Genomic DNA, 24,740 nt, shown 5'->3' with positions numbered 1-24,740 from the left:
ATAAACTCAAACAAAGTCAATTTGATCCAATATTTCAAGTAACCATTAGTTACTCTGAGCTGTAAAAATTAAATGAGCTTGTGTCAGGCACTGTGCTAAAATTTTACATACATTTTGACAAAATGATACTGATCTTTCACCTGCTTCTCTCCTTCTCCTTCCATCACGGGCAAGACATTTGCTAGGTATTTTAGGAGATTCACAGCTGAATAAAACCTAGATTTTTTATATAAAGGAGTTCATGGTATAGTAAAACAATATTTCTCAAAACCAAATTTGCAAGCGAGTCAACTAGGATTCTAATAAAATGCAGATCCTGATTTTGTAGGTCTGAGGTAAGATCTGAAATCACATTTCTATCAAGTTCCAAGTGATGCCAGTGATGCTGGTTTCAGGACAGTTCTTCGGTGGAGGGCAGTAGTCATGCTATGAGGAAGAAGATATCAGTCCTTCCTAGCTGGAGAAATTAAGGATGGTTTGTAATCAAATCTTCTTGTGGCCACAGACCAAATTTAGTGCCTGACACATAGCAGAACCTTCATACATATTCAATAAATAAGTAGGCTAGCGAAGACAACATTTAAGGGAGTTTTAGTGGCTGCGTTGGTTTGAAATTGTGGCAGTGGAGTTCAAAGGTGTCTCAGGGGTGCCTGAGTGGCTCAGCAGGTTAAGCTTTTGACTTCAGCTCAGGCTGTGATCCATGGGTCCTGGGATCTAGCGGGCACAGGGCTCCTCCCTGAGAGGGAAGTTTGCTTGTCCTTCTGTCCCTCCCTCACTTGTGCGCATCCTCTCACTCTCTCTCTCTCTTGAATAAGTAAATAAAAATATTTTTTAAAAAAATTTAAAAATAAAACCAATTTTTTTAAAAAAGATATTTCAGCTGAGGATCATAAGTCGTAGGTGTGAAAGAGATCAACACGTGTTTAGAAGTAGTTCCCAAGGTGTGATCAACGAGGTGAACAGCATCTGAAAACTCGTTAAAAATACAAATGGTTAGGTCCTACCAAAATCAATTGAATGAGAACCCCTGGTGTGTGTGTGGGAGGGGGGGATAGGGCCCATTACTGTGTGTTTTTACAAACCCTTCAGGTGATTCTCATGCATGGTAAAATTTGAAAACTAATAGCTTCGAAAGCAGATACTGGTTCCGTTATCTACACTTTAGACTACATAAAATTTTTGTTTAAAGGCCTAAATGGAATTACAGTGACAAGGACATGATTGATATCTCTAGCAGGCTGTTTGTTCTAATCACAGGCTGACAGGACAAGAGATTTGATTTCTCCCCTCCCTTCATTCTCAGGGTCTGAAGCCATCAACATCTCCCACACAGACACACTTGCGCCTCATCACAGATGCACAGGAATCAGGATGCCTAGTGAGGACCAGGGATTGCGGAAAATGCAGCTGAGTCGAGACGAGGAGAGGCTCAGGCGACACACTGTGAAGTAGGCATGATCCAGAGTGGGGGGAAAAGGCTGAACCACCCAAATCCGGGGGCATAGCAGAGAGACCGGGAGGCACTGAAAGCAATCAGAGATCTCAAATAGCTGATCTTAGAGCCCTAAGCTGTGGAGCACTGAGCCCTGGATTCCACACCCGAATGCCAGGAAGTCTCTGGAAGACAGAAGTGTAGGCACAGAAGGCCAAGAATCCTGTATTAGTGGCCACTAAAGCATGGACATCTTCTTATTAAATATACACAGGGGCTTCTTGTTGTGAAATCCTGAATAACTTCTTTAATAAAAGCTGACAGCATCTTACTATTTAAATTATTTAAATTTGTACAAACCAAAAATCTCCCAAAGTCAATGGAGGGCTGAAATGGATGCTTTCCCGAGAGCTCGTGAGGGAAGGGGGAGGAAGGGCACGGCAGTGGGGGTGGAAAGAGTCCTGTATTGCTGAAATACAGCTGCAGCCCCACTTCTGCTGTGACTTTTGGTGAGTTTATCCCTCTCTTTAAGCTTTTGTTTCCTTATTCATTATAATACAGTCCTTTACCTTTCCGCTAAGTCTCAACATTAAACGCAATAACCCTTGAGAAAGTTATTTTAAGACTGCAAAGGGCTAGGTACAGTTTTATGGAGAACACTGGTCTGAAACCACTCTTACCCTTCTTTTCCTCCTGGCTCTTCAGCTCTCTGATCCTCTGAGCTTTTGCTAAAAATTCATAATTTAGCCACATACATATATACACTTATAAATTATTATCAACTCTTTTGCAGTTATTCTCTTTGAAATATCTAACTGTAATTTTCTTCGAAATTTTCAGACTATCACAATCATGGATACCATCAAATAAAATGTAAATTCTCTATCCAACCCAGGAGAAACGTATAATTTATTGATGAAACTGCAGGCTGTCTATTATTTATTTTTTCTTGTTTACTTATATGTTTTGTGCATTTATTATTTAGTGATAAATAAGAGGACAGACATTATTATCTTTGTCATATACCATTTTCCTTGGAAGAAGGCACTAAACCTTTGTTTCCTCATTTACAGTATAAGAAAATTGTTTATCATTATAAGAGCTAATATTTATGAGTACCTACTACGTGTGCTTAATCACATTTATTAAAATATCATAGTTACCAAACTCATCAGATGGCTGAGTTAGACCCTTTCCAGATAACTTGGGTGAGTAAATCATCCAGGTGCTTAACCTGAATTATTTTATTTATTTCTCATAGATTACTAAGTTCTCCTCTATTTCCATTTTTGATGAAGAGTTTAGACTTAATGTTAACAAGGAACGTACTCAGCAAAAGACTCTTAACCATTACCTCATGGTGTGGATGGAGTTAATCTCATCAGGATTCTTTTTCTGTCATTCTGTTCATTGCTTCTCTTCTGTATTGTGATGCGTGTTTTTCTCCAGCATTCTGCAAGCACAGTTTCTAGTACTCAGTAAGGTCACAGTAAATGAACTTTGAACAAATATATTGAATACTTATAAGATAGTCCCTGGGTTCAAGGTGAGTGACAGATTAGGGGACAGGAAATGGGCCATCATTTGCACTAAAGAGGGAAGTACTCCAGGAACACATTAAAGAGCAAACTCGTCATGAGAGGAAGGACAAGCTTCTCATATTTTCACAGTCTATATCCTGGGGTCCCCAACCCCCGAAAAATAAAATAGATTTGGCATTAAATACGTCAAAGTCAACACAAATATCTGATTCTTCACTCAATCAGCACACATCTCAGTTTTGAGTGATGGGGTAGGAGTGAACCAGGAAATCGGGGAGACAATCCAAGCAGTCACTTGGAAGCATCCATGCTTTGGAAATTAGAGAGACTGAGGAGAATAAAGGCAAGCGTTTAGATTGCAGGGGTAAGCAGGAAGATGTTATGTGACATTGGTAAAGAATCGGAAGTAGATCCTGGAGGTAAAGCATTCCAGAAGGGGAAGAGCAGGCTCATCATTTTTTAAAAGATTTTATTTATTCATTCATGAGAGACACAGGGAGAGGGAGAAGCAGACTCCATGCAGGGAACCCGATGCGGGACTCGATCCCGGGACCCCGGGGTCATGCCCTGAAGATACTCAACCGCTGAGCCACTCAGGTGCCCCAGGCTCATCATTCTGAAGGTGAAAGACCTCTCCGGTAGTTAGGTGTAAGGCAGAGTAGATGGAAGAAGGCTGGACTTGACACATAGAGGATCAGGAAAAAGCTATTAAATCAGTTCACGTGAGAGATGATGGAGCTTGGAATTAAGGCCGTGGCATCAGTGAGGATGGAGAGACGATGTGAGGGTGGGAGATACAAATATATATTTTGTTTTTCATAAGGGGATCATCCCATGCCCAGGGCTAGAGAAGAGGTGGACCAAACCAAGAGATGTCCCCCAAGGTGCTGACGAAACACAGTCGAGGAGCAGATTCCTTGGCTTGTCTCCAAATTACATTTCGTATCCTCTCTCATTGCCTTATTAATTGTCTCTATTCCTTTTTAGCAGCATCAGGCAAAATGAATTTCAAAATCCAGATGTGTGGAAGAAGTATCGCTAACTAGAGCTTCAGCAAGTATTAAACTCCTACTAAACATATTTAATTTAGAGTTAATAAGGTGGTGGTATGAAAATTAAATCCCCCATGATTGTCGGGGAAGAGCACCTATTGAGGTATAAATATATGAAAGATAAATCTACTTGCAATGTAATTAATTCAAATCTGCAGAACCAATAAGTGTGTGACGATGTTCCTATTATTACATTACACTTGTGAGGAATGCTCAGGAATTTAATTAGCATTTACCCATACAACTAAAGAAAATGAGATATTAAGCATGCTATCTAATTAACTAGCTATAGATTGCCTGTTAAATAAATATTAAATGTATAAACACTTGAGACTGGGCTGAAAATATGGCCCTAACTAGACATCTATATTCTCATGAGTCTCTCTCTCTGTCTCTCTCTCTCTCGTTAACAATTGTTTTAATTCCAAGAACTAAAAATACACAGAGGACGTCAGTGGGATCTGCATGCTTTGTCCATACTATGATTGTCTTTTTAAGGTCAATTATACTTTGCCCTCACCCTCTTTCTCCAAAATTAGGCTTTGGAGTGGGGACCTGTATGCATTATCCAAGGAAATCACCACAACCCTGTCAGGTTTGTCAGACTGTCAATATCCCCATTTTATAGGTAGAGCCGATGTGGCCATGTTGTGCCCAACATCATGCAGAAAGGACAAGGTGCCCACTATCATTGCATGTTGCTAAATAGCCTCTGTCTTCTACAAAGCAACCATGATGATCTCAGTGTAAATTAGATATTACTCCTCCACTCAAAACTCCCAGATGGCAGCACCTGGGTGGCTCAGAGGCTTAAACATCTGCCTTCAGCTCAGCTTGGGTCACGATCGCCAGGTCCTGGGGTTGAGCTCACCTGCCCCCACATCTGTCAGGCTCCCGGCTCAGTGGGGAGTCTGCTTCTCCTTCTTCCTCTCCCTCTACCCCTTCCCCCCACTCATTTTCTCTTTTTCTCAAATGAATAAATAAAATCTAAAAAAGAAGCAAAACAAAACCAAAAGCCCTCCCTAGTGACTTTTCATACCACGAAGAGTATATGCTTCAATCATTATGGCGCCACATGGTGTGGCCACTGCTAACCTTCCCCTTGACCTCACATCCATTACACATTTGACTTCATCTTCTACAACCCTCCCATATTTTTGCTGCTTCTGGACCATTCTAGCCAAGCTCCAACATCACGGCATTTGCACATACTGCTTTATGCCACTTCTTCTTCCTTCACATCTCTGCACACATGTTGTCTTAACAACGAGGGCTCCCCTTCCCATCACTCTCTATCACCTTAACTTGCTTGTTTTTCTCCTGCCATAAGACTTATGACAAATTTTACATACTTACTTGTTACCTATTGATCATCCCTGGCTCTAGTAGAAAGTCCAGGAGACCAGGATTCCCATTTGTTCATTACTACGTGCCTCGCACACAGGCTGAGGGTGCCTGGCACAGGACAAATGCTCACTGAATATTCAATGAGCAAATAAACACATGCTCTGTTAATAACATCTATGCCACACTGAAAGGTTCCAATTGGCTAAAAATAATCCCAATCTGTATACTTTTCAAAGCTCGGGTTAATTACTATAATATTTTATATGGTTAAAAATGAGTATTGCTTTTTGCTTAATATTTTTTCTTGGATTTTTAACATATCCCCTCATGCATATTCAGGATAAAATATATCATCTTTGGATCAAGTTTACTTTACATTCGCCCAAAATATTATTAGTTATACACCTATTACCTTGCTGGTTTTTTGAGACTTCCATCATATAGTTTCTCTAATTCAAGAGAGATCAAATTTAACCATTTGCTTCAAATATCATGTAAAATGATCTCACAAGGAATTCTGTGCATCATGAAATCATTTTTCTATATACTGCTGAATTTTCTACTCTGGGAATCTACACCATATTTTTACAGTAGACCTCAGGGTATTTTTTTGTTAAAATAGGGATTTGCAATGTGTGACCACTAAGATCACTTCTAGGGAATAGAGTGGCATCTGATGAGCCATCATTTAGCTCTTGGATACTCCTAGAGTACGGTCTGATATGTTTTTTATATTCATTGTCTCAAAAATATGTTTTCTTTAAAAAATTCGAGGTGATTACCACATAACTGTACCCTTAGGAAGCCCATGTCTAAGGCACAGAACTAAAAATATTGAAGCCCGTGTGGAATTCCTATCCACCTGACTCTAGAGCCAGTGCCATTTCTATTTTTCCACTTGAGCCTGATAGTATATATTAGGGGAAAAAAAGTGAGAAGCTCTTTTCAAATGCAAGTGTTTTTATTTGTTTGTTTGTATCTCTTATTACTTTGATTGGTATCTTTGGGTTTACAGTTTGCTTGGTTGATTGACTGAAAGCTGGCTCCAGAGATGGCTTATATTGAATTCAGCTGAGACTCTTAGCCTTTCTCAATATAGAAAATTACTGAAAGGCTTAGGGAAATCAGAATTCTGGTGAGAACTCACCTGCTTGGCCACTTCTGAGCTATGTCCCTTGAGAGATTCCAGAGAATATTCTCTGCACTAAGACTTTGAGAAATGTATTAGTAAGGGGAACAATGACATTCTTGAGAAACTCTGCAATAGGTCTTTTCCGCAGGCCAGGAAAAACACTAGATAATGCTGCCACTTAACTGCTTCCCGAATCCAGTGAAGATGATGAGAAGCCAGATGGCAGGGGCCGAGTCATGACTCCTACCTGCCAGAGATAAGGTGGCTGCGGTTACCATGACGAGTGGCAGAAAATCTGGTGAACAAAAATCTTAAGTGAATAGTCACAATAAAGAATTGCAGCTTCTCAAAGAGTTTCAAGATTTTCACTGGTCCACAGACTCAGAACCTCGGAGCGGAGGGACGAGGCAGCATCAGCTTACCACCAGAATTTTATACTGAAAATATCCCCCCTAGCTTTTGCCAGAGGGTCCTGTGACCAGTTCCAAAAGTAAGTGTGCGCTGGGAAAGAGAGAATGACCGGTCTTTGCAAAGATTACTGACACTATCCCAACTGCCACTCAGCCGTAAAGACACACGATGCCGGTGTGGTTCGCCAGGAGACTCCAAGGAGAGAGGTCAGTGGTCAATAAAATGTTGGATCTGTTCCACTCCATGGTGAGTTTGGGTATATCCCAGAACCCATGTGATGGCTCTTTTCCCAGTTCTGAAACATGCAATGGAAATGCAACTGGCCAAATCTTCACACTGATGTCTAGAAAGGGGCAAGCGACAGCCTGGAGTACTGCCTTTTTCTATCTTGATGATAAGGCAAAAGTATTTGTGGATTTCTGGAGGAACTGCAAAGATTAAACCCACAATACAGAACACAAAGGGTCCAGGGGCAGGGATTCCCAGCGCATCTATTCACCACATCATTCTGGCCAATGCAGAAGGCAGATTGCTCTGGGAAGGGATCAATGGGTTATCCTAAGAGTCACCAGTTAGTTAGGCCAATTGTGTTTTTTTTGTTTTGTTTTGTTTTGTTTCTTCCTTTTTTTTTTTTTTTTTTTTATGTAGCTTCTTGGTTGGAGTCTGTGTCATTGTACCTGTCCAAGTTTTGACATTATTGGCCTTCTTAGTCTTCGTTTTAGCAAGCTCTCATTTGAGTCCGATTTGTCAACTCTTTACCATTCCCAGAATGCTATGCCTCAGAATGTCATTCACCGTCAGCTTAAAAAATCCCTTTGTGTGGCTCCCAAAATAAGATATGGGCTGACGTCCTAGGTCTTTGGGCTCCTTGCTCCACATTCTTGGTCACTCTTCCTACTGTCATAATGTAGTAGTGGGCCCCAGGCTGCCCGTAGACTAGGTGTTTGGCACTGATTTGAGATCAAGAAGAGGAAAGATTTAAGATACCAAAGTGTATCAAGTCCTGACTGTAACCCTCAGACCAACCCTATGAAACAGGTGTTACATAGGTAAACGTATGCGATGCCAAGAGTCTGTGGCCCTGACTACACAGCTCTTTTTCTTACTTTGTTTGGCATCTCTTCTTTCTCATTCTGCCAAAGTCTAACGTCTAAGAGTTTTAAATGGTTTGTCCAAAGTGACAGCTTAGATCCAGGAGAGGAAGACTTGTCCAATGCCACAGCTTTGTTCCAAGGCTCCACGGCTTTCTTTCGAAGAAAATTTACCTAATGTTTGGACTTATAAAGTGCTGCTCTCGGATATTCTTTCCCCTTCTACTGTTGCGTATTGCTACACATATTAGGCTGAAAACAAAGAGGATTAGACCTTTGCCTTACAGAATGGAATAAAAAAATAGAATTCAAAAATTAATATTAATTAATTAAAAGAAAATAAAAGAATTCCTTTTTCTTCCTCCTCTCCTAATCATCATTTTGTAACAAGGAAAGACTCTGTGTGTCAGAATTAATTTAAAAGGAAATATCAGAAAGGGAGACAGAACATGAAGACTCCTAACTCTGGGAAATGAACTAGGGGTGGTGGAAGGGGAGGAGGATGGGGGGTGGGGGTGACTGGGTGACGGGCACTGGGGGCACTTGACGGGATGAGCACTGGGTGTTATTCTGTATGTTGGTAAATTGAACACCAATAAAAAATAAACTTATTATTTAAAAAAATAAAATAAATAAATAAAAAATAAAAGGTAGATGAGATATTTACTCTTCTTTCCTTGGTTACCATGATCTGGCCAAAAACCTGGCTCACAACGAAGTCAAATTCTTTTGACTTCTTCCAACCACATAATTATGAATCCAGCTGGCCTGGACCACTGCATTTTTCTTACCAGCATGATAATTTCTTTAGCTCCATTTTCATCTGAAGATAGAATTAGAGCAAAATATAGCTTTTTAGCAGGAAAATTATACCAAAATTCAAGAAAGAGCTCTAATAAAATGTGAGAAAAATACCTCATATTAGATGTCAGAACAGCATCATCCAAGGCATATCCCACCACCTCCACCGCCACCACCGCCACCACCGCCACACCACAGAGCCCATACTTCCAGAGGGAGCATCCTTGGATTTTGGTCACAGTCTTTATCGTGATAACCACCCCCCTACACATACACCATCACGCGCACACACACCATCACACACACACACACACACACACACACACACGAGAGAATTCCTTGTACAGAGCTCAGGTCTTCCATTCCGAGTAACGAACGGAAGTGGAGATGCTGAAGTCAGACAGGAAAAGTTCTCCTATTCAGACCACTTTTCATAAGTTCCAGAATTTCATCCATTCTGGACCTGCTGATGCCAGTGCCATTGACTTAGTCACCGTATTTACGGGCTGACCATGCTCCACCAGAGTCATTGATAGGGTCATTTTGTACTTTGGCGCAGCCCCTTTTCCCCAATATTATTGAAGCCTCTACTATTAAGTGGTACTAAATGCTTGATACGCACGACCTTATCTAGCTGTGGCACCCCGTCCTCAGGATGCAGCTGATGGTTAGTTACTAATGTCAATATTTTGAGTACTTGTTGGGCCAAATATGATTGAATGCCTTGCTCAAGACTGAGCGCCCAGTAGTAGTTGGAATGAGGATTGAAACTCAAGTCTTGTTGTTCTTGTTATCACCGCCTTCGTTCTCTGTGGCTTTTCTTGATCCCCTCTGGAGTAATTACTACTTCTCTCCTTACAGATGTTTTATTTCCTTTATATTTTTTCTGTCCAAACTGTGCTCCCTTGCACACACTGAACTTTTAAGTTCAATCAGACTGTTTTTCACCACCATGTTCCGGTACCTAATGAGATGCCTAAAATACAGACTAAGTAAGCCGATCCCTGTATTTATTTGGGAGGATTATCTAAAGGAGACGCAGAAAGGTGAAACCTCCGGACTTGACATAGGGCTGATTGATCTTCACTTGCTGTGGGGCAGGTGGCGAAAGCTTTCCAATCCGGTTGGCGTTGGAGGTGAGCCCTGAAGCATGGATAATCACAGCAGCGGTTACTTGTGATGCTTAGGAAGATGGGATAGGCGGTTAGGTGGGAGACAGGCGCTGCGGCCAAGAACGTTCCAGTGCCCTTCTAGGTCAATGAACAAAAACACTCCCACAATGTGGAATTGACCAATTATCTGTCACCAGACTTCAGGTCCTTGCAAGTCAGTGTTCATAAGGTTAAATTCTGATAATCAGAGAGCTGTCCCCTCCCTCCCCCTCCAGCGGCTCTGTGCCCCAGGTGTCCCCTCCCTCCCCCTCCAGCGGGTCCCTGCCCCGACGTGCAGGCCCCCCACCCCATCCTCAGTGGATGGAACCAGTCCCTTCCGTGCTCATGCCCAGTAGGCGTCCTTTGGGGGTGGTGAGGGCAGGACTTCAGGGTGAGGGAAAGAGAGAGGGCGCCCCACACAGGGTGGCACCCTGGAGCTGCGGGCCGGCCAGTCCCCATCCCAGGTGGGGGGGCACCCTGGAGCTGCAGGCCGGCCAGTCCCACATCCCAGGTGGGGGGGCACCCTGGAGCTGTGGGCTGGCCAGTCCCCATCCCAAGTTGGGGGGCACCCTGGAGCTGTGGGCTGGCCAGTCCCCATCCCAAGTTGGGGGCACCCTGGAGCTGTAGGACGGCCAGTCCGCATCCCAGGTAGGGGGGCACCCTGGAGCTGCAGGCCATCCCCATCCCAGGTGGGGGCCCACGCTGAGCCCCGGCTCACTGTGAGCCTGGACAGTCTCCTAGGCTGGCGGGCGGCCGGCCTATGAATGGAATGAGTAGGTGCACAGCACTTGATGCAAGATCCCTCCGTGAGCCACAACCCTGGGCCAAAAGGCCGCCGTGTCCAGGCACGAACTCGTGGGTGACTGTGCCCTGGAGGTCGAGTCTACGGAAACAGTCGGCGCAAACTGTGTGAGCACCAACGTTTGATGAATCACTCTGGTCTGACCCTCGCAGTGTCCACCGTGTCACATCCGTCTTACACGATCGCAGTAGAACTCGGGGAATGTAAGTGGACTTGACCACACACCCAGCTGTAGGCACGTGGGATTGCAGGCCCGAGTCTGTGGCCTCACAAGCTGCTGCCCCGTGATTGTGGACCCCTGCCATTATTCTAGTCGTTGGGAAACTACTCGGGTTGCTGTGTCCATGAGAATTCATCCCCGTCCTTGAGAATTTTCATATTTAGCAGAGCTGAAAAGCCCACCGTGTTCACAGTGTCTGTGTGTACGTGGCTCTGCTACGGGGCCTTGGCAGGGAAAGTTCAACGAGAAATCATATGAGATAGTGATTACCCTGGGATGAGACAAACATGAGAAGGTGGCCTTAGCCTGGCAAGAGGGACCCACGGAGAGAAGGCGTCTGGGGAGCAGCACATGCAGACGCCTGGCTGGGGACCGAATTTCTAGGGACCCTCTAGCTCTGTGGCCCTGACTACACGGCTCTTTTTCTCACTTTGTTTGGCATCTCTTCTTTCTCATTCAGCCAAAGTCTAACGTCGTAATTAAGCCCACAGAGCCGCTCTCTGTGTTACACACGCACCCCTTCCAACAGAGGCACCGAGCGTTGCACACCAGGGGGCCAGTGGTTCATAACCCAGGGAAGCGTGTGTCTGTCGTGCAGCCTTGTGCCGGCCACAGACAGGAGTCTGCATTCGCTGGCACGATGTAAACCTGGTGTATGATGGATTAGGTTACATATATCAAATTATGAAATGCACAATTCTTTTTAAATTTCTCTAAAGGGTGCCCTCTTATCATTTTTTATGCATTCTGGGGCTGTGGTAGATATAAATTTGTCATTTGAAATTCAAATGGTTATAGTTATAAAGCTGCTGACTCGTAAAAACAGGAAATCTAGCATATATCAGGATCTGAATGCAATGCATGATTTGCTAAACTTTTATGATAATTTCAATAAATTATTGAATTAGCTCTGTAGTTTTACAAATATGCTTGAAAAATGTTCAGATGGTTACAGCAATGAATAACACTTTTTTGGTCTTTTGCCTCACTCAGAAAATAAATTTCAGCTGACAAGCAAGTTTGAAACATAGAAGCCACTCATCAAAAGAACAATAAAATTCAATTATTTAAATTTTTGCAAGGTCCACTGGAAAACTGACTTAAACTCTTATTATCAATCTGGCTCTTGCTGCTCTACAATATTCAAAATGTTATTGACTTCAGCATTTCTCCACAAAAAAAAAAAAAAATCTTTAAAATTAAATCTAAAGTTCATGCAAAATAGTTCAGGCTGATAGAATTTTAAAGGATTTAATTGCGACCTCTAGAAATTGGAACTGGAAAGAGACCCAGGATTCCAATGACAACTGAGATGGAAATGCATGTCCACGACCATTTAATATTTTGCTGACACCTGCACAATCTAAGTCCTATTTATATAAATATGGACCAATTGGACCCTAACACAAAGTTGAAGTGAATCTGTCTCTTTCCTCTCATCTAAATGTGTAAGCAATATGCTAGAGTTTGCTAACACTTCTGAGTTTAGATGGCTCAGAACCTCAGACTGCCTGATTTTTTTCCAACTTATTCTTTTTTTGCCCATATTTTAATAGAAATACTAAGCTAATTCAGCGTATCTGGTTTGGGAACCACTATTTTTCACTCTGTGTATAGGCTTGAATTAACTAGGTAACAGCTAATATCCACATCATTGGACAGACATCTCCTGAGGTGTCTCTTAGTCGATGCATTTATTTTTTATTGATATATTTATTTATAAATATATTTATTTATTGTACATCACAAAACAAATTCCTACCAAGCACTTCCTCTGTGCAAGGAACCTTGTTCAAAGGTAGAGATACTTTAGTCTACCATCACCCCTTAGATCCATTGGCATTTGCCATTCATAAAGCGTGAGTATCACTCCCACCCCAATTTATATCCTTTAATACACTTACATGAATCTAAGAATAATATGCAAGTGAACAGTATAGAAACATTTATGTAAATTAAATGGAAAGTTCTATCAGTGGGACAAGGAATGTCATACTCAAGGCCAAGGATTGTTTAATGCATTATTTAATGTAATGCAATATTAGTTTTATTTTAGTGAGTTCAGAAGTTATTGACACAGTCACTGACATGACTGATGAAAGTTGATCCACTACTTGATTCTCTCAGCCAAGTCTGTGAGGTAGGTAAGAAATATTATTAAAAAAAAAGAAATATTATTTAATCTGCAATATTCAATAGATGAATTTTAATCCAAGAGCTTTCTCAAGCTCACATTTGGCAAATAAAAACAGAGGACACCCATTTAAACTTAAATTTCAGATAAATAATGACTAATTTCTAATATAAGCATGTCCCATATCCATATTTGGAATATTCCTATGCTTAAACAAACAACAAATTAAGTATTTAAATAGGTTTAAATATAACTGCAATTCTGCATTTTATCTGACAATCATACACATAGTCGAAGTAGTTATAGGATTCAAAAACATATTTTTTTATTTCAAACCCATCATGCTTTCTAATATGTCATACTGGCTTAAAATGGTGACTTTAAGCCATCAAAATTTCCAGCCACAGGGTAATGGCAACTCAATATCCATATTTTAGATACCTAGCAAAGCAGAAACCATTGATACAGTGATCTAACCAATACTACCTGTGTCAAATAAAGGATGATCATAAAGATTTGGATCAGGTGTCCTTTTGTTGTGATCTTTCCAAGCCATGATCATACACATTTTTTTCTTCTCTTGTCATCCTGAGTGTATGTTAGGTGTACTGTTTCGCCATTAACCAATACAATTAATTAAATTAGTACAGAATTTGATTAAAAGTTATTGAAATCTAGGAAAAAAACAGTTACCTTGAACATGCATTATATCTCGTGTTAATCATTATTATTATTTATTAAATGTATTTATAAATTATGATATAATTTATTGATTTTTTTTTAGTACATCATGTTTCCACCTGGAATAAAAATTATGTTTAAAGCCTTCTTTTGTGTTGGCATGCTAATCATAGTCCACTATCATGTTTTCCTTGTGAAAAAAAAATAATATAGTTTGTTTTCAGTAAAATACTCAACGTGCTGTTCATAGCACACCATTGGATTATATAATAAGCTTCCTCTTCATCTTTGATAAAAGTTTCTCATCTTTTTCTGGGTCATTTACTTTAATATCAAGTCCCAATGAAATTGATACTTTAATATCAAGTCCCACATATCCTTAAACATTCCTTGGATAACAAAGATCAGTATTTGACAGGAAACTGTATTTGCCAAGTGATTAAGAAGACGGCCTAGAAGTCAGACTACTTGGCGAATCTGTGTCCTTTTGATTGTCACTGTGTGCCTTTGGCAAGTTACATGGCTTCTCTCACCCTGAGATGCTTCCAACATAAAATAGACATAGAGACAAAACAGTACAGATGCCTCTTCCAACCTTTGCAACAAGAATAGACAAGTACCAAAAAAAAAAAAAAAAAAGAAAAAGAGAAAAGAATAGACAAGTACCCACTTTCCCAATGGAAAAGCACCTGCTCCATCCTGAGCTATTATGATTCTTACTATCTACACCTCGTGGAGCAAGGTTCATTTATTTTCCTATCTATTTATTTATTCCTGCACTCCCCTGTCAAATTTGCTCTTGAATATAACATTATCTTTCTGCTTTTTTTTTTTTTTTTGGAATAATTTACTCTTGGTTTCATTCTTTATTGTTATTGTTCTATTCTCCATTCCGTCTTCATCCTTTCTGATTATTACTATTAGTACTAGTTATAATAGCCAGATATAGATAGCGAACAGAGTTCTGTTTTGGGAATCAGGAAAAGAAAAACAAACTATCTTGTATGTCCTAAGTACTACGGATCGTCTGTGACCTTGGGACATTTATCTAAATCCTCATCTCCATTTTGTAGACTGAAAAACTATGTTATCTGCAAGAATGGATGTGAGAACTGGAGATTAAGTATCCTAGGCTTGGTGAGTTCTCCATAAATAATGGCTATTATCCCACTCAGTGAGAGGAGAGGTCTATTTTAAAGAGCAGCCTTGGGATCACAGCCTTTCTACTAATTTTCCTCCACTCCCTTTGCCAGTAACATTCACATTCACCCTTGAAAGAAAGGAAATTACAAAATATGTTTGCCTTCCTGAGACAAGCATGTAGGCCCCTTCTTATCCTCCCTTTATAAAAAAGAAAGACAGTACGCAGTGCGTGCTCACCGCGTGTGTGTCCAGGGCTATGCATTGCTACATTTCAGGGTCAGAGGAAAAAACAGTGAGATTATTTCTTCCCATCTTAGAAATGAGTCAGATAAACTTAGATCAGCATTCTATACACACAGACTAGTTATTCTCTCCATTTCATAGATGACAAACTGAGGGATGAGGAAGTGAACTAATCCTCACAGATTGTGTCGGGTAGTGTTAAAGAGGCTGATTAGCATAAGTACTAAGCATTTAAAATGAGACTCAAAGATGCCAGTTCAACCCCAGATACTTTCCAAATCCATAGTGAGCACAAGGAGTTTGGGATTATGTCCCCTCCAAAGGCACCCTTGCCTGGCAATCAGGGGAAATGGCTCAACCTGGAGCGTGTCGGTGGCGGATCGGGTGTTTTCAAGAAGCAGGGCAAATGCAGGGTGGAAACCTGAAGTGTGGTGGTGACAACAGTCACTCCCGCATTGGCATTCAGAGAGAGGAGTGCTTGTCAAGATCCAAACGCCCATCAGCGCTGGCTGGGGAGGTCAGGTGCTCCCCGCTGCAGCCCAAGCGGCAGGTCGCTTAAAGCAGCTGCACAGCATGTTAGCACCTCGTCCCAACCGAGCTGTCTGTGCAAGACTGATGGGAAAATGGGAAAATGGTCGAAGGTAAAACGAAGGAAGCAGATGTTGCATGAACATCCGACTGACCACGATTAGTCCTGCTCATTAGAAGTGAGTGTCGCTCAGTCCGGGTCCCACTTAAAGGGAGGACACTTTGCAAGGACATGATTTCCCTGGATCTGGGGGTTATTGGTCCATTTGAGAGACTGTCCACCATATCACGTACCTCACCCACCACATAAGACATGCTCAGCAGGGGCGCCTGGGTGGCTCAGTGGTTGAGCCTCTGCCTTCGGCTCAGTTTATGACCCTGGGGTCCTGGGATTGAGCCCCACATCAGGTTCCCTGCTCAGTGGAAATCTGCTTCTCCCTCTCCCTCTGCCCCCCAACCCCCGGCTTGTGGTCTCTCTCTCTCTCTATCTCAAATAAATAAATAGTCTTAAAAAAATAAAAGACATAATAAATGTCAGTTGAAATATGTTAGAAAGAAAACCATAGGCCCAAAATGGTGTCACTTAGGCCAAGTCTGGCAAACCAAGACTTAAGACCTAATCCAACTGCAGTTTCAACCCATTGGGAGCATAACCTTTCACCAGTCAAGATGGGATGTGCTGATCAGTACTAGGAGATTTACCAATAGAATCCTTCTGCTCCCCTTAGGAGGAGCAACCTTGCCAAACAATGTGCTCCTTGTTAATTAATTATTTTGTTTAAGCCCTCTCTGCAATTAAATTTTTTGTTTGTTTTGTTGTTTATTTAGCTCTGTGGATCATCTCTTTATTTGCCTTCATCGGATGTTACCTGATTTGTGAATGGGTCAATAAAGCCAATTAGATCTTCAAATTTATTCAGTTGAATTTTTGTTATTTAATATACTTAAAGGCACAGAAAATTTATTTTCTACAGGTTTGTCTTAATATGTAAACTAGGTATAATGATTTTTTTGTAGTTGTTTTTGAGTTTATGTAAGTTTTTCTATGTGAACTTGTTTTGTAGTAACTAAGGAGTATCAGTTCTCTTCCATCTCCTCTCCTTTAAATCTCAATATTCCTAAATCTTGAGTATTTTATGTCACATCCTGTAAAATCTGCAGTAACAAGTGAACTAACCAACTCACTCTCTGCATCTCAGAAAAAAATATATTTTTATTGTAAATAATTATAAGAAAGAAATCATTGTTATCCTAATGGGCAGGTTTAAGATTCTCAAGAATGAGGATTATCCTAACGATGATGATTTTGGCATGTGTTTCTTGTTTTAATCTGCAAATAAATCCCTACCTCCCCACATAATCCCTTTTATCAATGCAAAATAGTGACATTAAACTCTACAGTGTACTATTTTTGCTCTAAAAAGGTATAATATACCTAAAATATGAGGTAATTGTTTCTTCTTAGGGGTCTTACTTGGTCGCAATCATCATTTTAGGATAGAAATGGGAAGAGAGAATCACAGTCATCTCAATGGACGGTTACAAGGGCTTCCAAGATTTTACATGGTAGTTATATGAGGTGCTTCTTCAGAATGCTGATTTTATAGACCTCAGATATCAGTTATCTGTTAATATCTATATTGAAAATTCCACAAATGATTCTGATACACTCCAGTCTATACTGATCATTTGTCTACAGATACTTAGATAATATCTTGGTCTATATCAATAGATATCAGTCTCCATCTCTATTCAGAGCTACATCAACATAATAAATGTAATTCCAGTCTTAGCATTTATATCTTTTCCAGTGAGGAATAAAAAGACATATAGTCTGGTAAACTAAAGTACTGGAAAGTAGCCCAGTCCTGTCACATGGATGGGAAAATTTTTTTGACAGGGACAAGGGAAGCGGCTTTAGAACTCTTCCTTCTTATCCCATCAAGCCATTTGGCTGGCCATCCATCCATAAGCTGCCTAACAAATACTGTCTCCTCCCTGTTTCCCTTCCTGAGGAGAATCTCATGCTGATCAAAATCTTCTCAAAAGTCCTCAGCCCCTCCTACCCCACAGGAATGCCCCTATTTGGCCAGGTATTCAACTCAATTTTCCTTTGCCTGAACCTCCAGGGGGAAAGTCATATGGTGAGTCTTTCTTGATGCCTGAGATTTGTCCAAATGCATGACACAGATTCAGTATTTCTGAAAGCGAAGCATGCGTTTTGGCCACAGTTCACAGTGAATTTGAGCTGTTCGTTTTCTGTCAAGAAGTTTCTTGGGTTCCTTCTGGCTAAGATGTAATTTGAAACCGAAGGGTCGTGCTTTTGTTTATTTAATAGACATTGACCTTCTATATGTTTACGGAATAGCTCTAGAACCTCCGGGCAATTAAAACAAAACAAAACAAAACAAAACAAAAAAGGAGTTAGATGTGCTCCATGACCTTAAGAAGCTTATAAACTCCTACATGTAAAACAGATTGTTTCACTAGTAAACATAAGGGTCTAATAGCACAGTAGTCATTCACTAACTATTGGTAAATTAAGGAAGTCCTAGAACAGAATTGTCATCATGCTACTGAGAAAGCTAGAGGAAGGGCTACTAATTTTCATGTTGTAGGACAGAAAACACCCTTCTTCTTCCACTTCTCTTTTTATTTATTATTAATTAATTAATTTATTTTTATTTATTTATTTATTTATTTATTTATTTATTTATTTATTTATTTTTCCCACGTCTCTAAATATTGAAATCTGCTGCACCTTAACCATAAGTGTGGAAATAAAAAAATTCAAGCAGAAACTTCTGCCTGGGTAGAGTAGACAGGTGAAAAAAATGTATGATGCATCTGAGAAATGATGAACAGATTGTGGGATTAGGGATATGGGGAATATCAGATGGATTTAGGCCAAATATAGAATCATGATAGAGACAGGTTAGGGATGATAGTTTGTGACAAATAACGTCCTCTAAGAACATCAAGAACAAAACCCCAGGCATCCGTCCCTTTCTTCTCCAGTGTGTCTTTCCTCACCTGTGACTGTCCACCTCTTGCCCTCACATACTTGACAAAGTTTGTGGCATTGCCTTGGTGATCTTACAAAGCTAATGCTCCCTTAGGAGAAAAGGTAACAGAATTGACTTCTGTTTCTAACTAGCAGGCCAGACCATCCTTAGATTCATGAATATGGTCAATTCCATCCTATTTTTTTTTGTTAGGGCTGGATGGACCAATGAATTTATCATTGAAAGTACACTCCCTGAAGAAGGATACTTGTTTGCTAGGTCAAGTGAATGGTGTCAAAATTAATTCCCTCCATGCATAAAATCTGCAGAAAGTGAATAGTGAACTTTCAGGAGCTTGAATGGGTGGATCATGGTATTATGCCCACAGAAATTAAATCCATAACTCAAATCCTCAACATATTTTGTTTTAACCTTAGAAAACATTTTGGGTCCTCTTGGTGTGTTATATGTGTAAATAGTCAAACGTAGGAGGTACTTTTGATATTGAAAATACTTAAATGTGTCTTCTGGTGTGTCCAATGGGCTTGGTCATCTCATAGTTGTGTATGAAAGCTAACCAAAGGGGTGCCTGAGTGGCTCAGTCAGTTAAGCGTCTGCCTTCAGGTCAAGTCATGATCCCAGGATCCTGGGATTGAGCCCGGTAGGGCTTCCTGCTCAGTGGAGAGCCTGCTTCTCTCTTTCCTTCTGCCCCTCCCCCTTCTGTGCTCTTGCACTTGCTCGCGTGCTCTCTCTCTTTCTCTCACTTTCTCTCTATCTCAAATAAATAAATAAAATCATTTTTTTTTAAAGTTAACAAAAATGAAAGTTGCAGTGGTAATTAGCTCGTATAACTGTTCTGCTGATTGGAGTCTATATGAGTAATCATATAAGATTAGAAGTTTATATAAAGAGAGAAACCTTTAGAGAAGTTAGTGCAATTTGTCATCAAGTGCTGTTATCCTATAGTGTTGTCTACTTAATCATTCTGATTTAGACCTCAAACTTTGACTTGCTCTTGAGAATGAGCAATGTGATCAGCTGGGCTGGGGTTGGACTGTTCGACTTAGGTCACATCCTAGGCAGGTATGTGACAGGAGGAACTATGTAGATAGAATTTAGGAATTATACAGATGAGGGATCCCTGGGTGGCGCAGCGGTTTGGCGCCTGCCTTTGGCCCAGGGCGCGATCCTGGAGACCCGGGATCGAATCCCACGTGGGGCTCCCGGTGCATGGAGCCTGCTTCTCCCTCTGCCTATGTCTCTGCCTCTCTCTCTCTCTGTGTGTGTGTGTGACTATCATAAATAAATTAATTAATTAAAAAAAAAAGGAATTATACAGATGAGGCAAAAGCCAGGAGTGGGTAATTCATGTTAAGGAGATAGTAACCAGATTACACCTAATGTTCGCTCTGTTTCCACTTCCTTAGCAATTGCCAGATTTTGTGTTTCACAATCCACTATCTGCATGGGGTGGGGAGTCTAGAGAAATTGCTATACACTGTCATTTGTTAAACATGTGAAGGGCGCTAAATAGTACCTAAGCACTTTCCACATCTGAAGAACAAGGATATTCTTATTATCTCCTTCAGAAGGAAACTGAGAATTAAATAATCTAATGCATCTAAAATTTTCAGTGGCTCAGAGCAGGTTTTCTTTGTTTAAAATGCTGCCATTTGAAATTATTTATTGAGCTTCCATCTATGCCAGCCAATTTGCTAGGCACTCAGGGTTCGGCACAGAACAAAAGATACAAAAATACTGATTTCATGGAGATGATATTATAGTAGATAAAGACAAGCAATAAACAAAATATGTAAATATTCAAATCAACTGTAGGGTAAGGGCTATATAAAGAAATTAAAATAATAAAACGTAAGAAAGTATCCATCAAAAGCCTTCTAGGGGAAATTAATCTTAATTTGAGATTAAATCAACAGAAAAAGTAAATCATATGATAATAAAGAGGAAGAGCAGTTCTCACGATGGGAATTTCTAGATAAAAACCATTAAAGAGGGATCCCTGGATGGCGCAGCGGTTTGGTGCCTGCCTTTGGCCCAGGGCACGATCCTGGAGACCCGGGATCGAATCCCACGTCGAGCTCCCAGTGCATGGAGCCTGCTTCTCCCTCTGCCTGTGTCTCTGCCTCTCTCTCTCTCTCTCTGTGACTATCACAAATAAATAAAAATGTAAAAAAAAAAAAAAAAAAAATTTAAAAACCATTAAAGGTCGGAGCATCCAAAGACTGAAAAGAAGCCACTGTGGCTTGGAGGAAGTAAGGGCTGGGGTGTACAATGTGGAGTGGTAGGACATAAGGTAAGAAAGATCTATATAAGCCACGTCCTGTACACTCCTGCAGGCCACAGTAATGAGCTTGGGTTTTATTCCCATATAAAGAGAAACTATGGAAGAGGTTAGCATGGCCTGACTTAAGCTTTAAAATGACGTCAGTGACTTCTGACTGCAGAAGAAATTATGGGAGAGCAAAGTGGAGGAAGAAGAGAGACTGCTTCTCCAGAGCAGACGGGGGGCGGAGATGCGTTGAGTTAGGGTGTCAGCAGTGGGAGCGAAGAATGATTGCTCACAAAGGCACCGATGAGTGGAACTTTCTGTGATGATAATCCATATTGGAGCCCTTGAAATGTGACTAGTATGACTGCCGGATTCACTTTTTAAGTTCTATTTCATTTTAATCAATGTACGTTTAAATACCACGCGTGGTTACTGGTTTCTCCGTTGAGCTCCAGAAAGTAAACAATGGAAATCAAACTGACATGACTTCAAAAAAAAATTTTTTTTTAAATAATAAAAAACAAACAAACAAACACACAAACTGACATGACTTCAAGAGTCTGTGTTCGTGACCGCTGCCCTTCCTGAGCTGCTCCCTTTCTAGTGCTGTCTGGGCTCCCTGACGCAGGTGTTCTCTATCATCAACAGAGAAAGAACAGAGGTAACGCCACCCACACCCCCCACTGGCAGTGCTTCTGCAGAGGATTGCTGCCTCGCAGCCCCCCGTTGATCGTGGCCTGGACTGGGAGGTGAGCAGGGGAGCCGCTCACTCCCCCAGAATGCTTAGCCCTACTGGCAACGTGGTCAGTACCAAAGACCTGCTTTAAATTATGAAGAGGTTGCATTGAAAACTGTCTCTTTCAGGCTGATTGTTAATTTATGGTATCATTATTAGTGACAACCAATAGCTTCCCTGGTATAGCAGAAATGCAATTAGATTGTCACAGACTGTCAGTTGTCATATTTGGGTGTGATTCTTTTTTTTTTTTTTTTAATGCATCCCTTATGTAAGCCTCTCGTGCTAATAATAACAGAAACAGGACTTGCTGTTTTCTTTTTAGGGAATGGAAGTATTTGTAAGCACATTCTATTATATTCAGAGTGAGAAGTGTGCAACCAGGAAGCTGCAGTGAATATTGGGGTCCTCAAGATTCTCCTTGCTTAGGGCTTACATTTAGTAAGAGCTCAATACATATTTCAAATAATAAATAAATGAATAATGTAACAAAAAGGGCCTTTAAAAATAAAACTCCAGAATGCATATGTCCAAGTTGTGCCTTATTTCTCAAGTGATCTCGTCGGTTGCTGGAATCTTATTCCAGGGTTTCCCTCAAAATATGTGTAAAGTCCTTTTGGACATTTTTCGGTGTCCTCCACATGGTTAGTTAAAGACAGACATAATTGCTAGCCTGGTGGGTGGGTGGTGGGAAGCATCTTAGGAGCTCTGGAAATTTAGATCCTAAGGAACTCGAAGACTTCTGCCGGTGTGCATTGTAAACCCCTCTACTGAGCACCTGAGTGAATAGGGATCAGTGCAAGTGCCTTCTGAGTCCTTTGCTCTATTATAATAAACACCCTCTCTGAGGATCCAAAGAAACATTTCGGAATAGCAAAAACCCAGCTCCATCATGTGGGTGAATAGCGTAGATAATTAAATTTGAAGAGGTTTGTCTTTGTTCAAAGATGCACTGTGATTATAAATACATAAAACAAGCTCATGAACTGGAATGACAGCGAGAGATTTCCCGAGTATTCTCTGAGTCTCAGCAAGTGGACTTTTGCTCGACCTACTCTAAAGGGGGAAAAATACCTTCAACCTTGGTTTCTAAAGACTAGTAGCGTTGAGAAAACTGGAACCCCCCACCCCCACCCCGGAGAATCTCAGCGGCAACCCTGAGAAGTGTGTTTTTGAAGATAGACACACGGCAAGTGCCAGTCCCTCTCTTCCTAGACGCATTCAGGAGACCTAGCTGAGCAGGCTAGTAGAAGGGCTCTAGTGATAGTGGCAACCAGCAATATTCATCTTATTTGTTTCTTTTACAGACCCTGTTTATGTTACTTCACATAACATTTGACATGAAAGGAAAAGGAGAGGGAGAAATACATACGTCGGCTTTAGTAGGCTTCAGTTCTAAATTCTCCAGGAAAAGAGAAAGTTGGTCGTTCAAAACTCACTCTCTGCGATTGCTGTGCCTTCAAGTAGATGATTCCGTGAAAATCCGCTGAGCAACTATGATGTCGCAAGTCCTGAGCCAGACCTGGGAGAGCTGTGGTTCTTGCCTGCATATAAACGTTGGTAGATACATGGCTACTAATGAGATTCCATCTAATTGTTCTTACTGTCCCCTGAAAACTGTAGGACTCATTCTGCACTAAAAATTTCTCTCATCCATAAGTAATGTAGTATTTACCAAGCACTCAGGACTCCCAATGCACCGACTTCTACCCACATGGGCAATAGTGGTCAAGTGACACTGACTACCAAGCTACCAAGACGCTTGTTCTTCTCTGTTAAACATGAATTTTCCCCAGATCCTGTATCTCTGGTGACTCTGGTCTTTCGTGAAATCTAGACTTGGATATCCAGTTGGAAGACGAACGTAAAATGGTTGTCTCAGAATTAGTATGTCCAACATCATATTTTACATACACTCTCTATCCTTTTTCCTACGGTCTTCATCCAAGATATTCCCTCACCACTTACTCAGTTGTTCATCACAGTTCCCAGGAATTACTGCAATCCCTTCTTTTCTTTAACCTCCACAGCTAATTTCTTATCTGTTTGTTCCAAACGCACTTTGAAGAAATCTACTCTATTCCACCTTCATTGCTACTCCTCTAGTCCAAGCTCCCACTGTCACCAATCTGGACACTATGATACCCATCTTGTTGACGTTACTCCACCACTCTTGTCTTGCTACACACCATTCAACACTAATGGAAGGCTACTACTGAAAGCACATTGCTCTGGGGGAAAAAAATCATTTAATTGCCATCCATTGGATGTTTACTTAAAATTTAAACTTCAGGCATGGCCTAAAATGTGATCTCTCAGCTGATTATCGAATACAAGCATACCTCATTTTACTGTGCTTTGCAGATATTGTGTGTGTGTAGTTTTTTTTTTTTTTTAATTGAAGGTTTGTAGAAACTTACATCGCTTCTGGTGGTGCCATTTTTCCAACGCATTTGCTCACTTCATGGCTCTGTCTCACATGTTGATAATTCCCACAAAATTTCAAATTTCTTCATAATTATTATATTTGTTATCATGATCTGAGTTCATCAGTTCTGAGTTGCTGAAAGCTCAAATGATGGTTAGCATTTTTTTTTTTTTTTGGCAATGCAGTATTTTGTAACTAAGGTATGTACCTTAAGAAATGACACTTTCGGGACCCCTGGGTGGTGTGGTTTAGCACCTGCCTTTGGCCCAGGGCGCGATCCTGGAGACCCGGGATTGAATCCCACATCGGGCTCTCGGTGCATGGAGCCTGCTTCTCTCTCTGCCTGTGTCTCTGCCTCTCTCTCTCTGTGTGTGACTATCATAAATAAATAAAAATTAAAAAAAAAATAAATGACACTTTGTCCTGAAAGCCCTATATGCTATTTGCTCTGAGGGTTTTGTGAGAAGATGCATGGAAAACTCTTCCAGACATGCACATGTGAGGATTATTTTCCTGAGAAATGTGTCTTGCCATTTTTTAAGACATAATGTTATCATACACTTAATAGTCTA

The 24,740-nt window shown here is 40.9% G+C and overlaps 1 long non-coding RNA gene across 1 annotated transcript; it reads left to right on the top strand.

Moving 5' to 3' along the window:
• The first annotated feature begins 2,890 nt into the window (after window positions 1–2,890).
• On the top strand, window positions 2,891–24,098 carry LOC112646433 (uncharacterized). The gene is made up of 3 exons (XR_003127643.3): window positions 2,891–2,978; window positions 3,961–4,030; window positions 23,048–24,098. It is a non-coding gene; the product is annotated as an uncharacterized LOC112646433 (long non-coding RNA).
• Window positions 24,099–24,740: the final 642 nt, after the last annotated feature.

Source organism: Canis lupus, chromosome 5 (genome assembly GCF_003254725.2).
Source record: "Canis lupus dingo isolate Sandy chromosome 5, ASM325472v2, whole genome shotgun sequence".
Taxonomy (NCBI): Eukaryota; Metazoa; Chordata; class Mammalia; order Carnivora; family Canidae; genus Canis; species Canis lupus.
The sequence above is the reverse complement of the archived record's forward strand: the minus strand, read 5'-3'. Positions and strand labels throughout refer to the sequence as shown.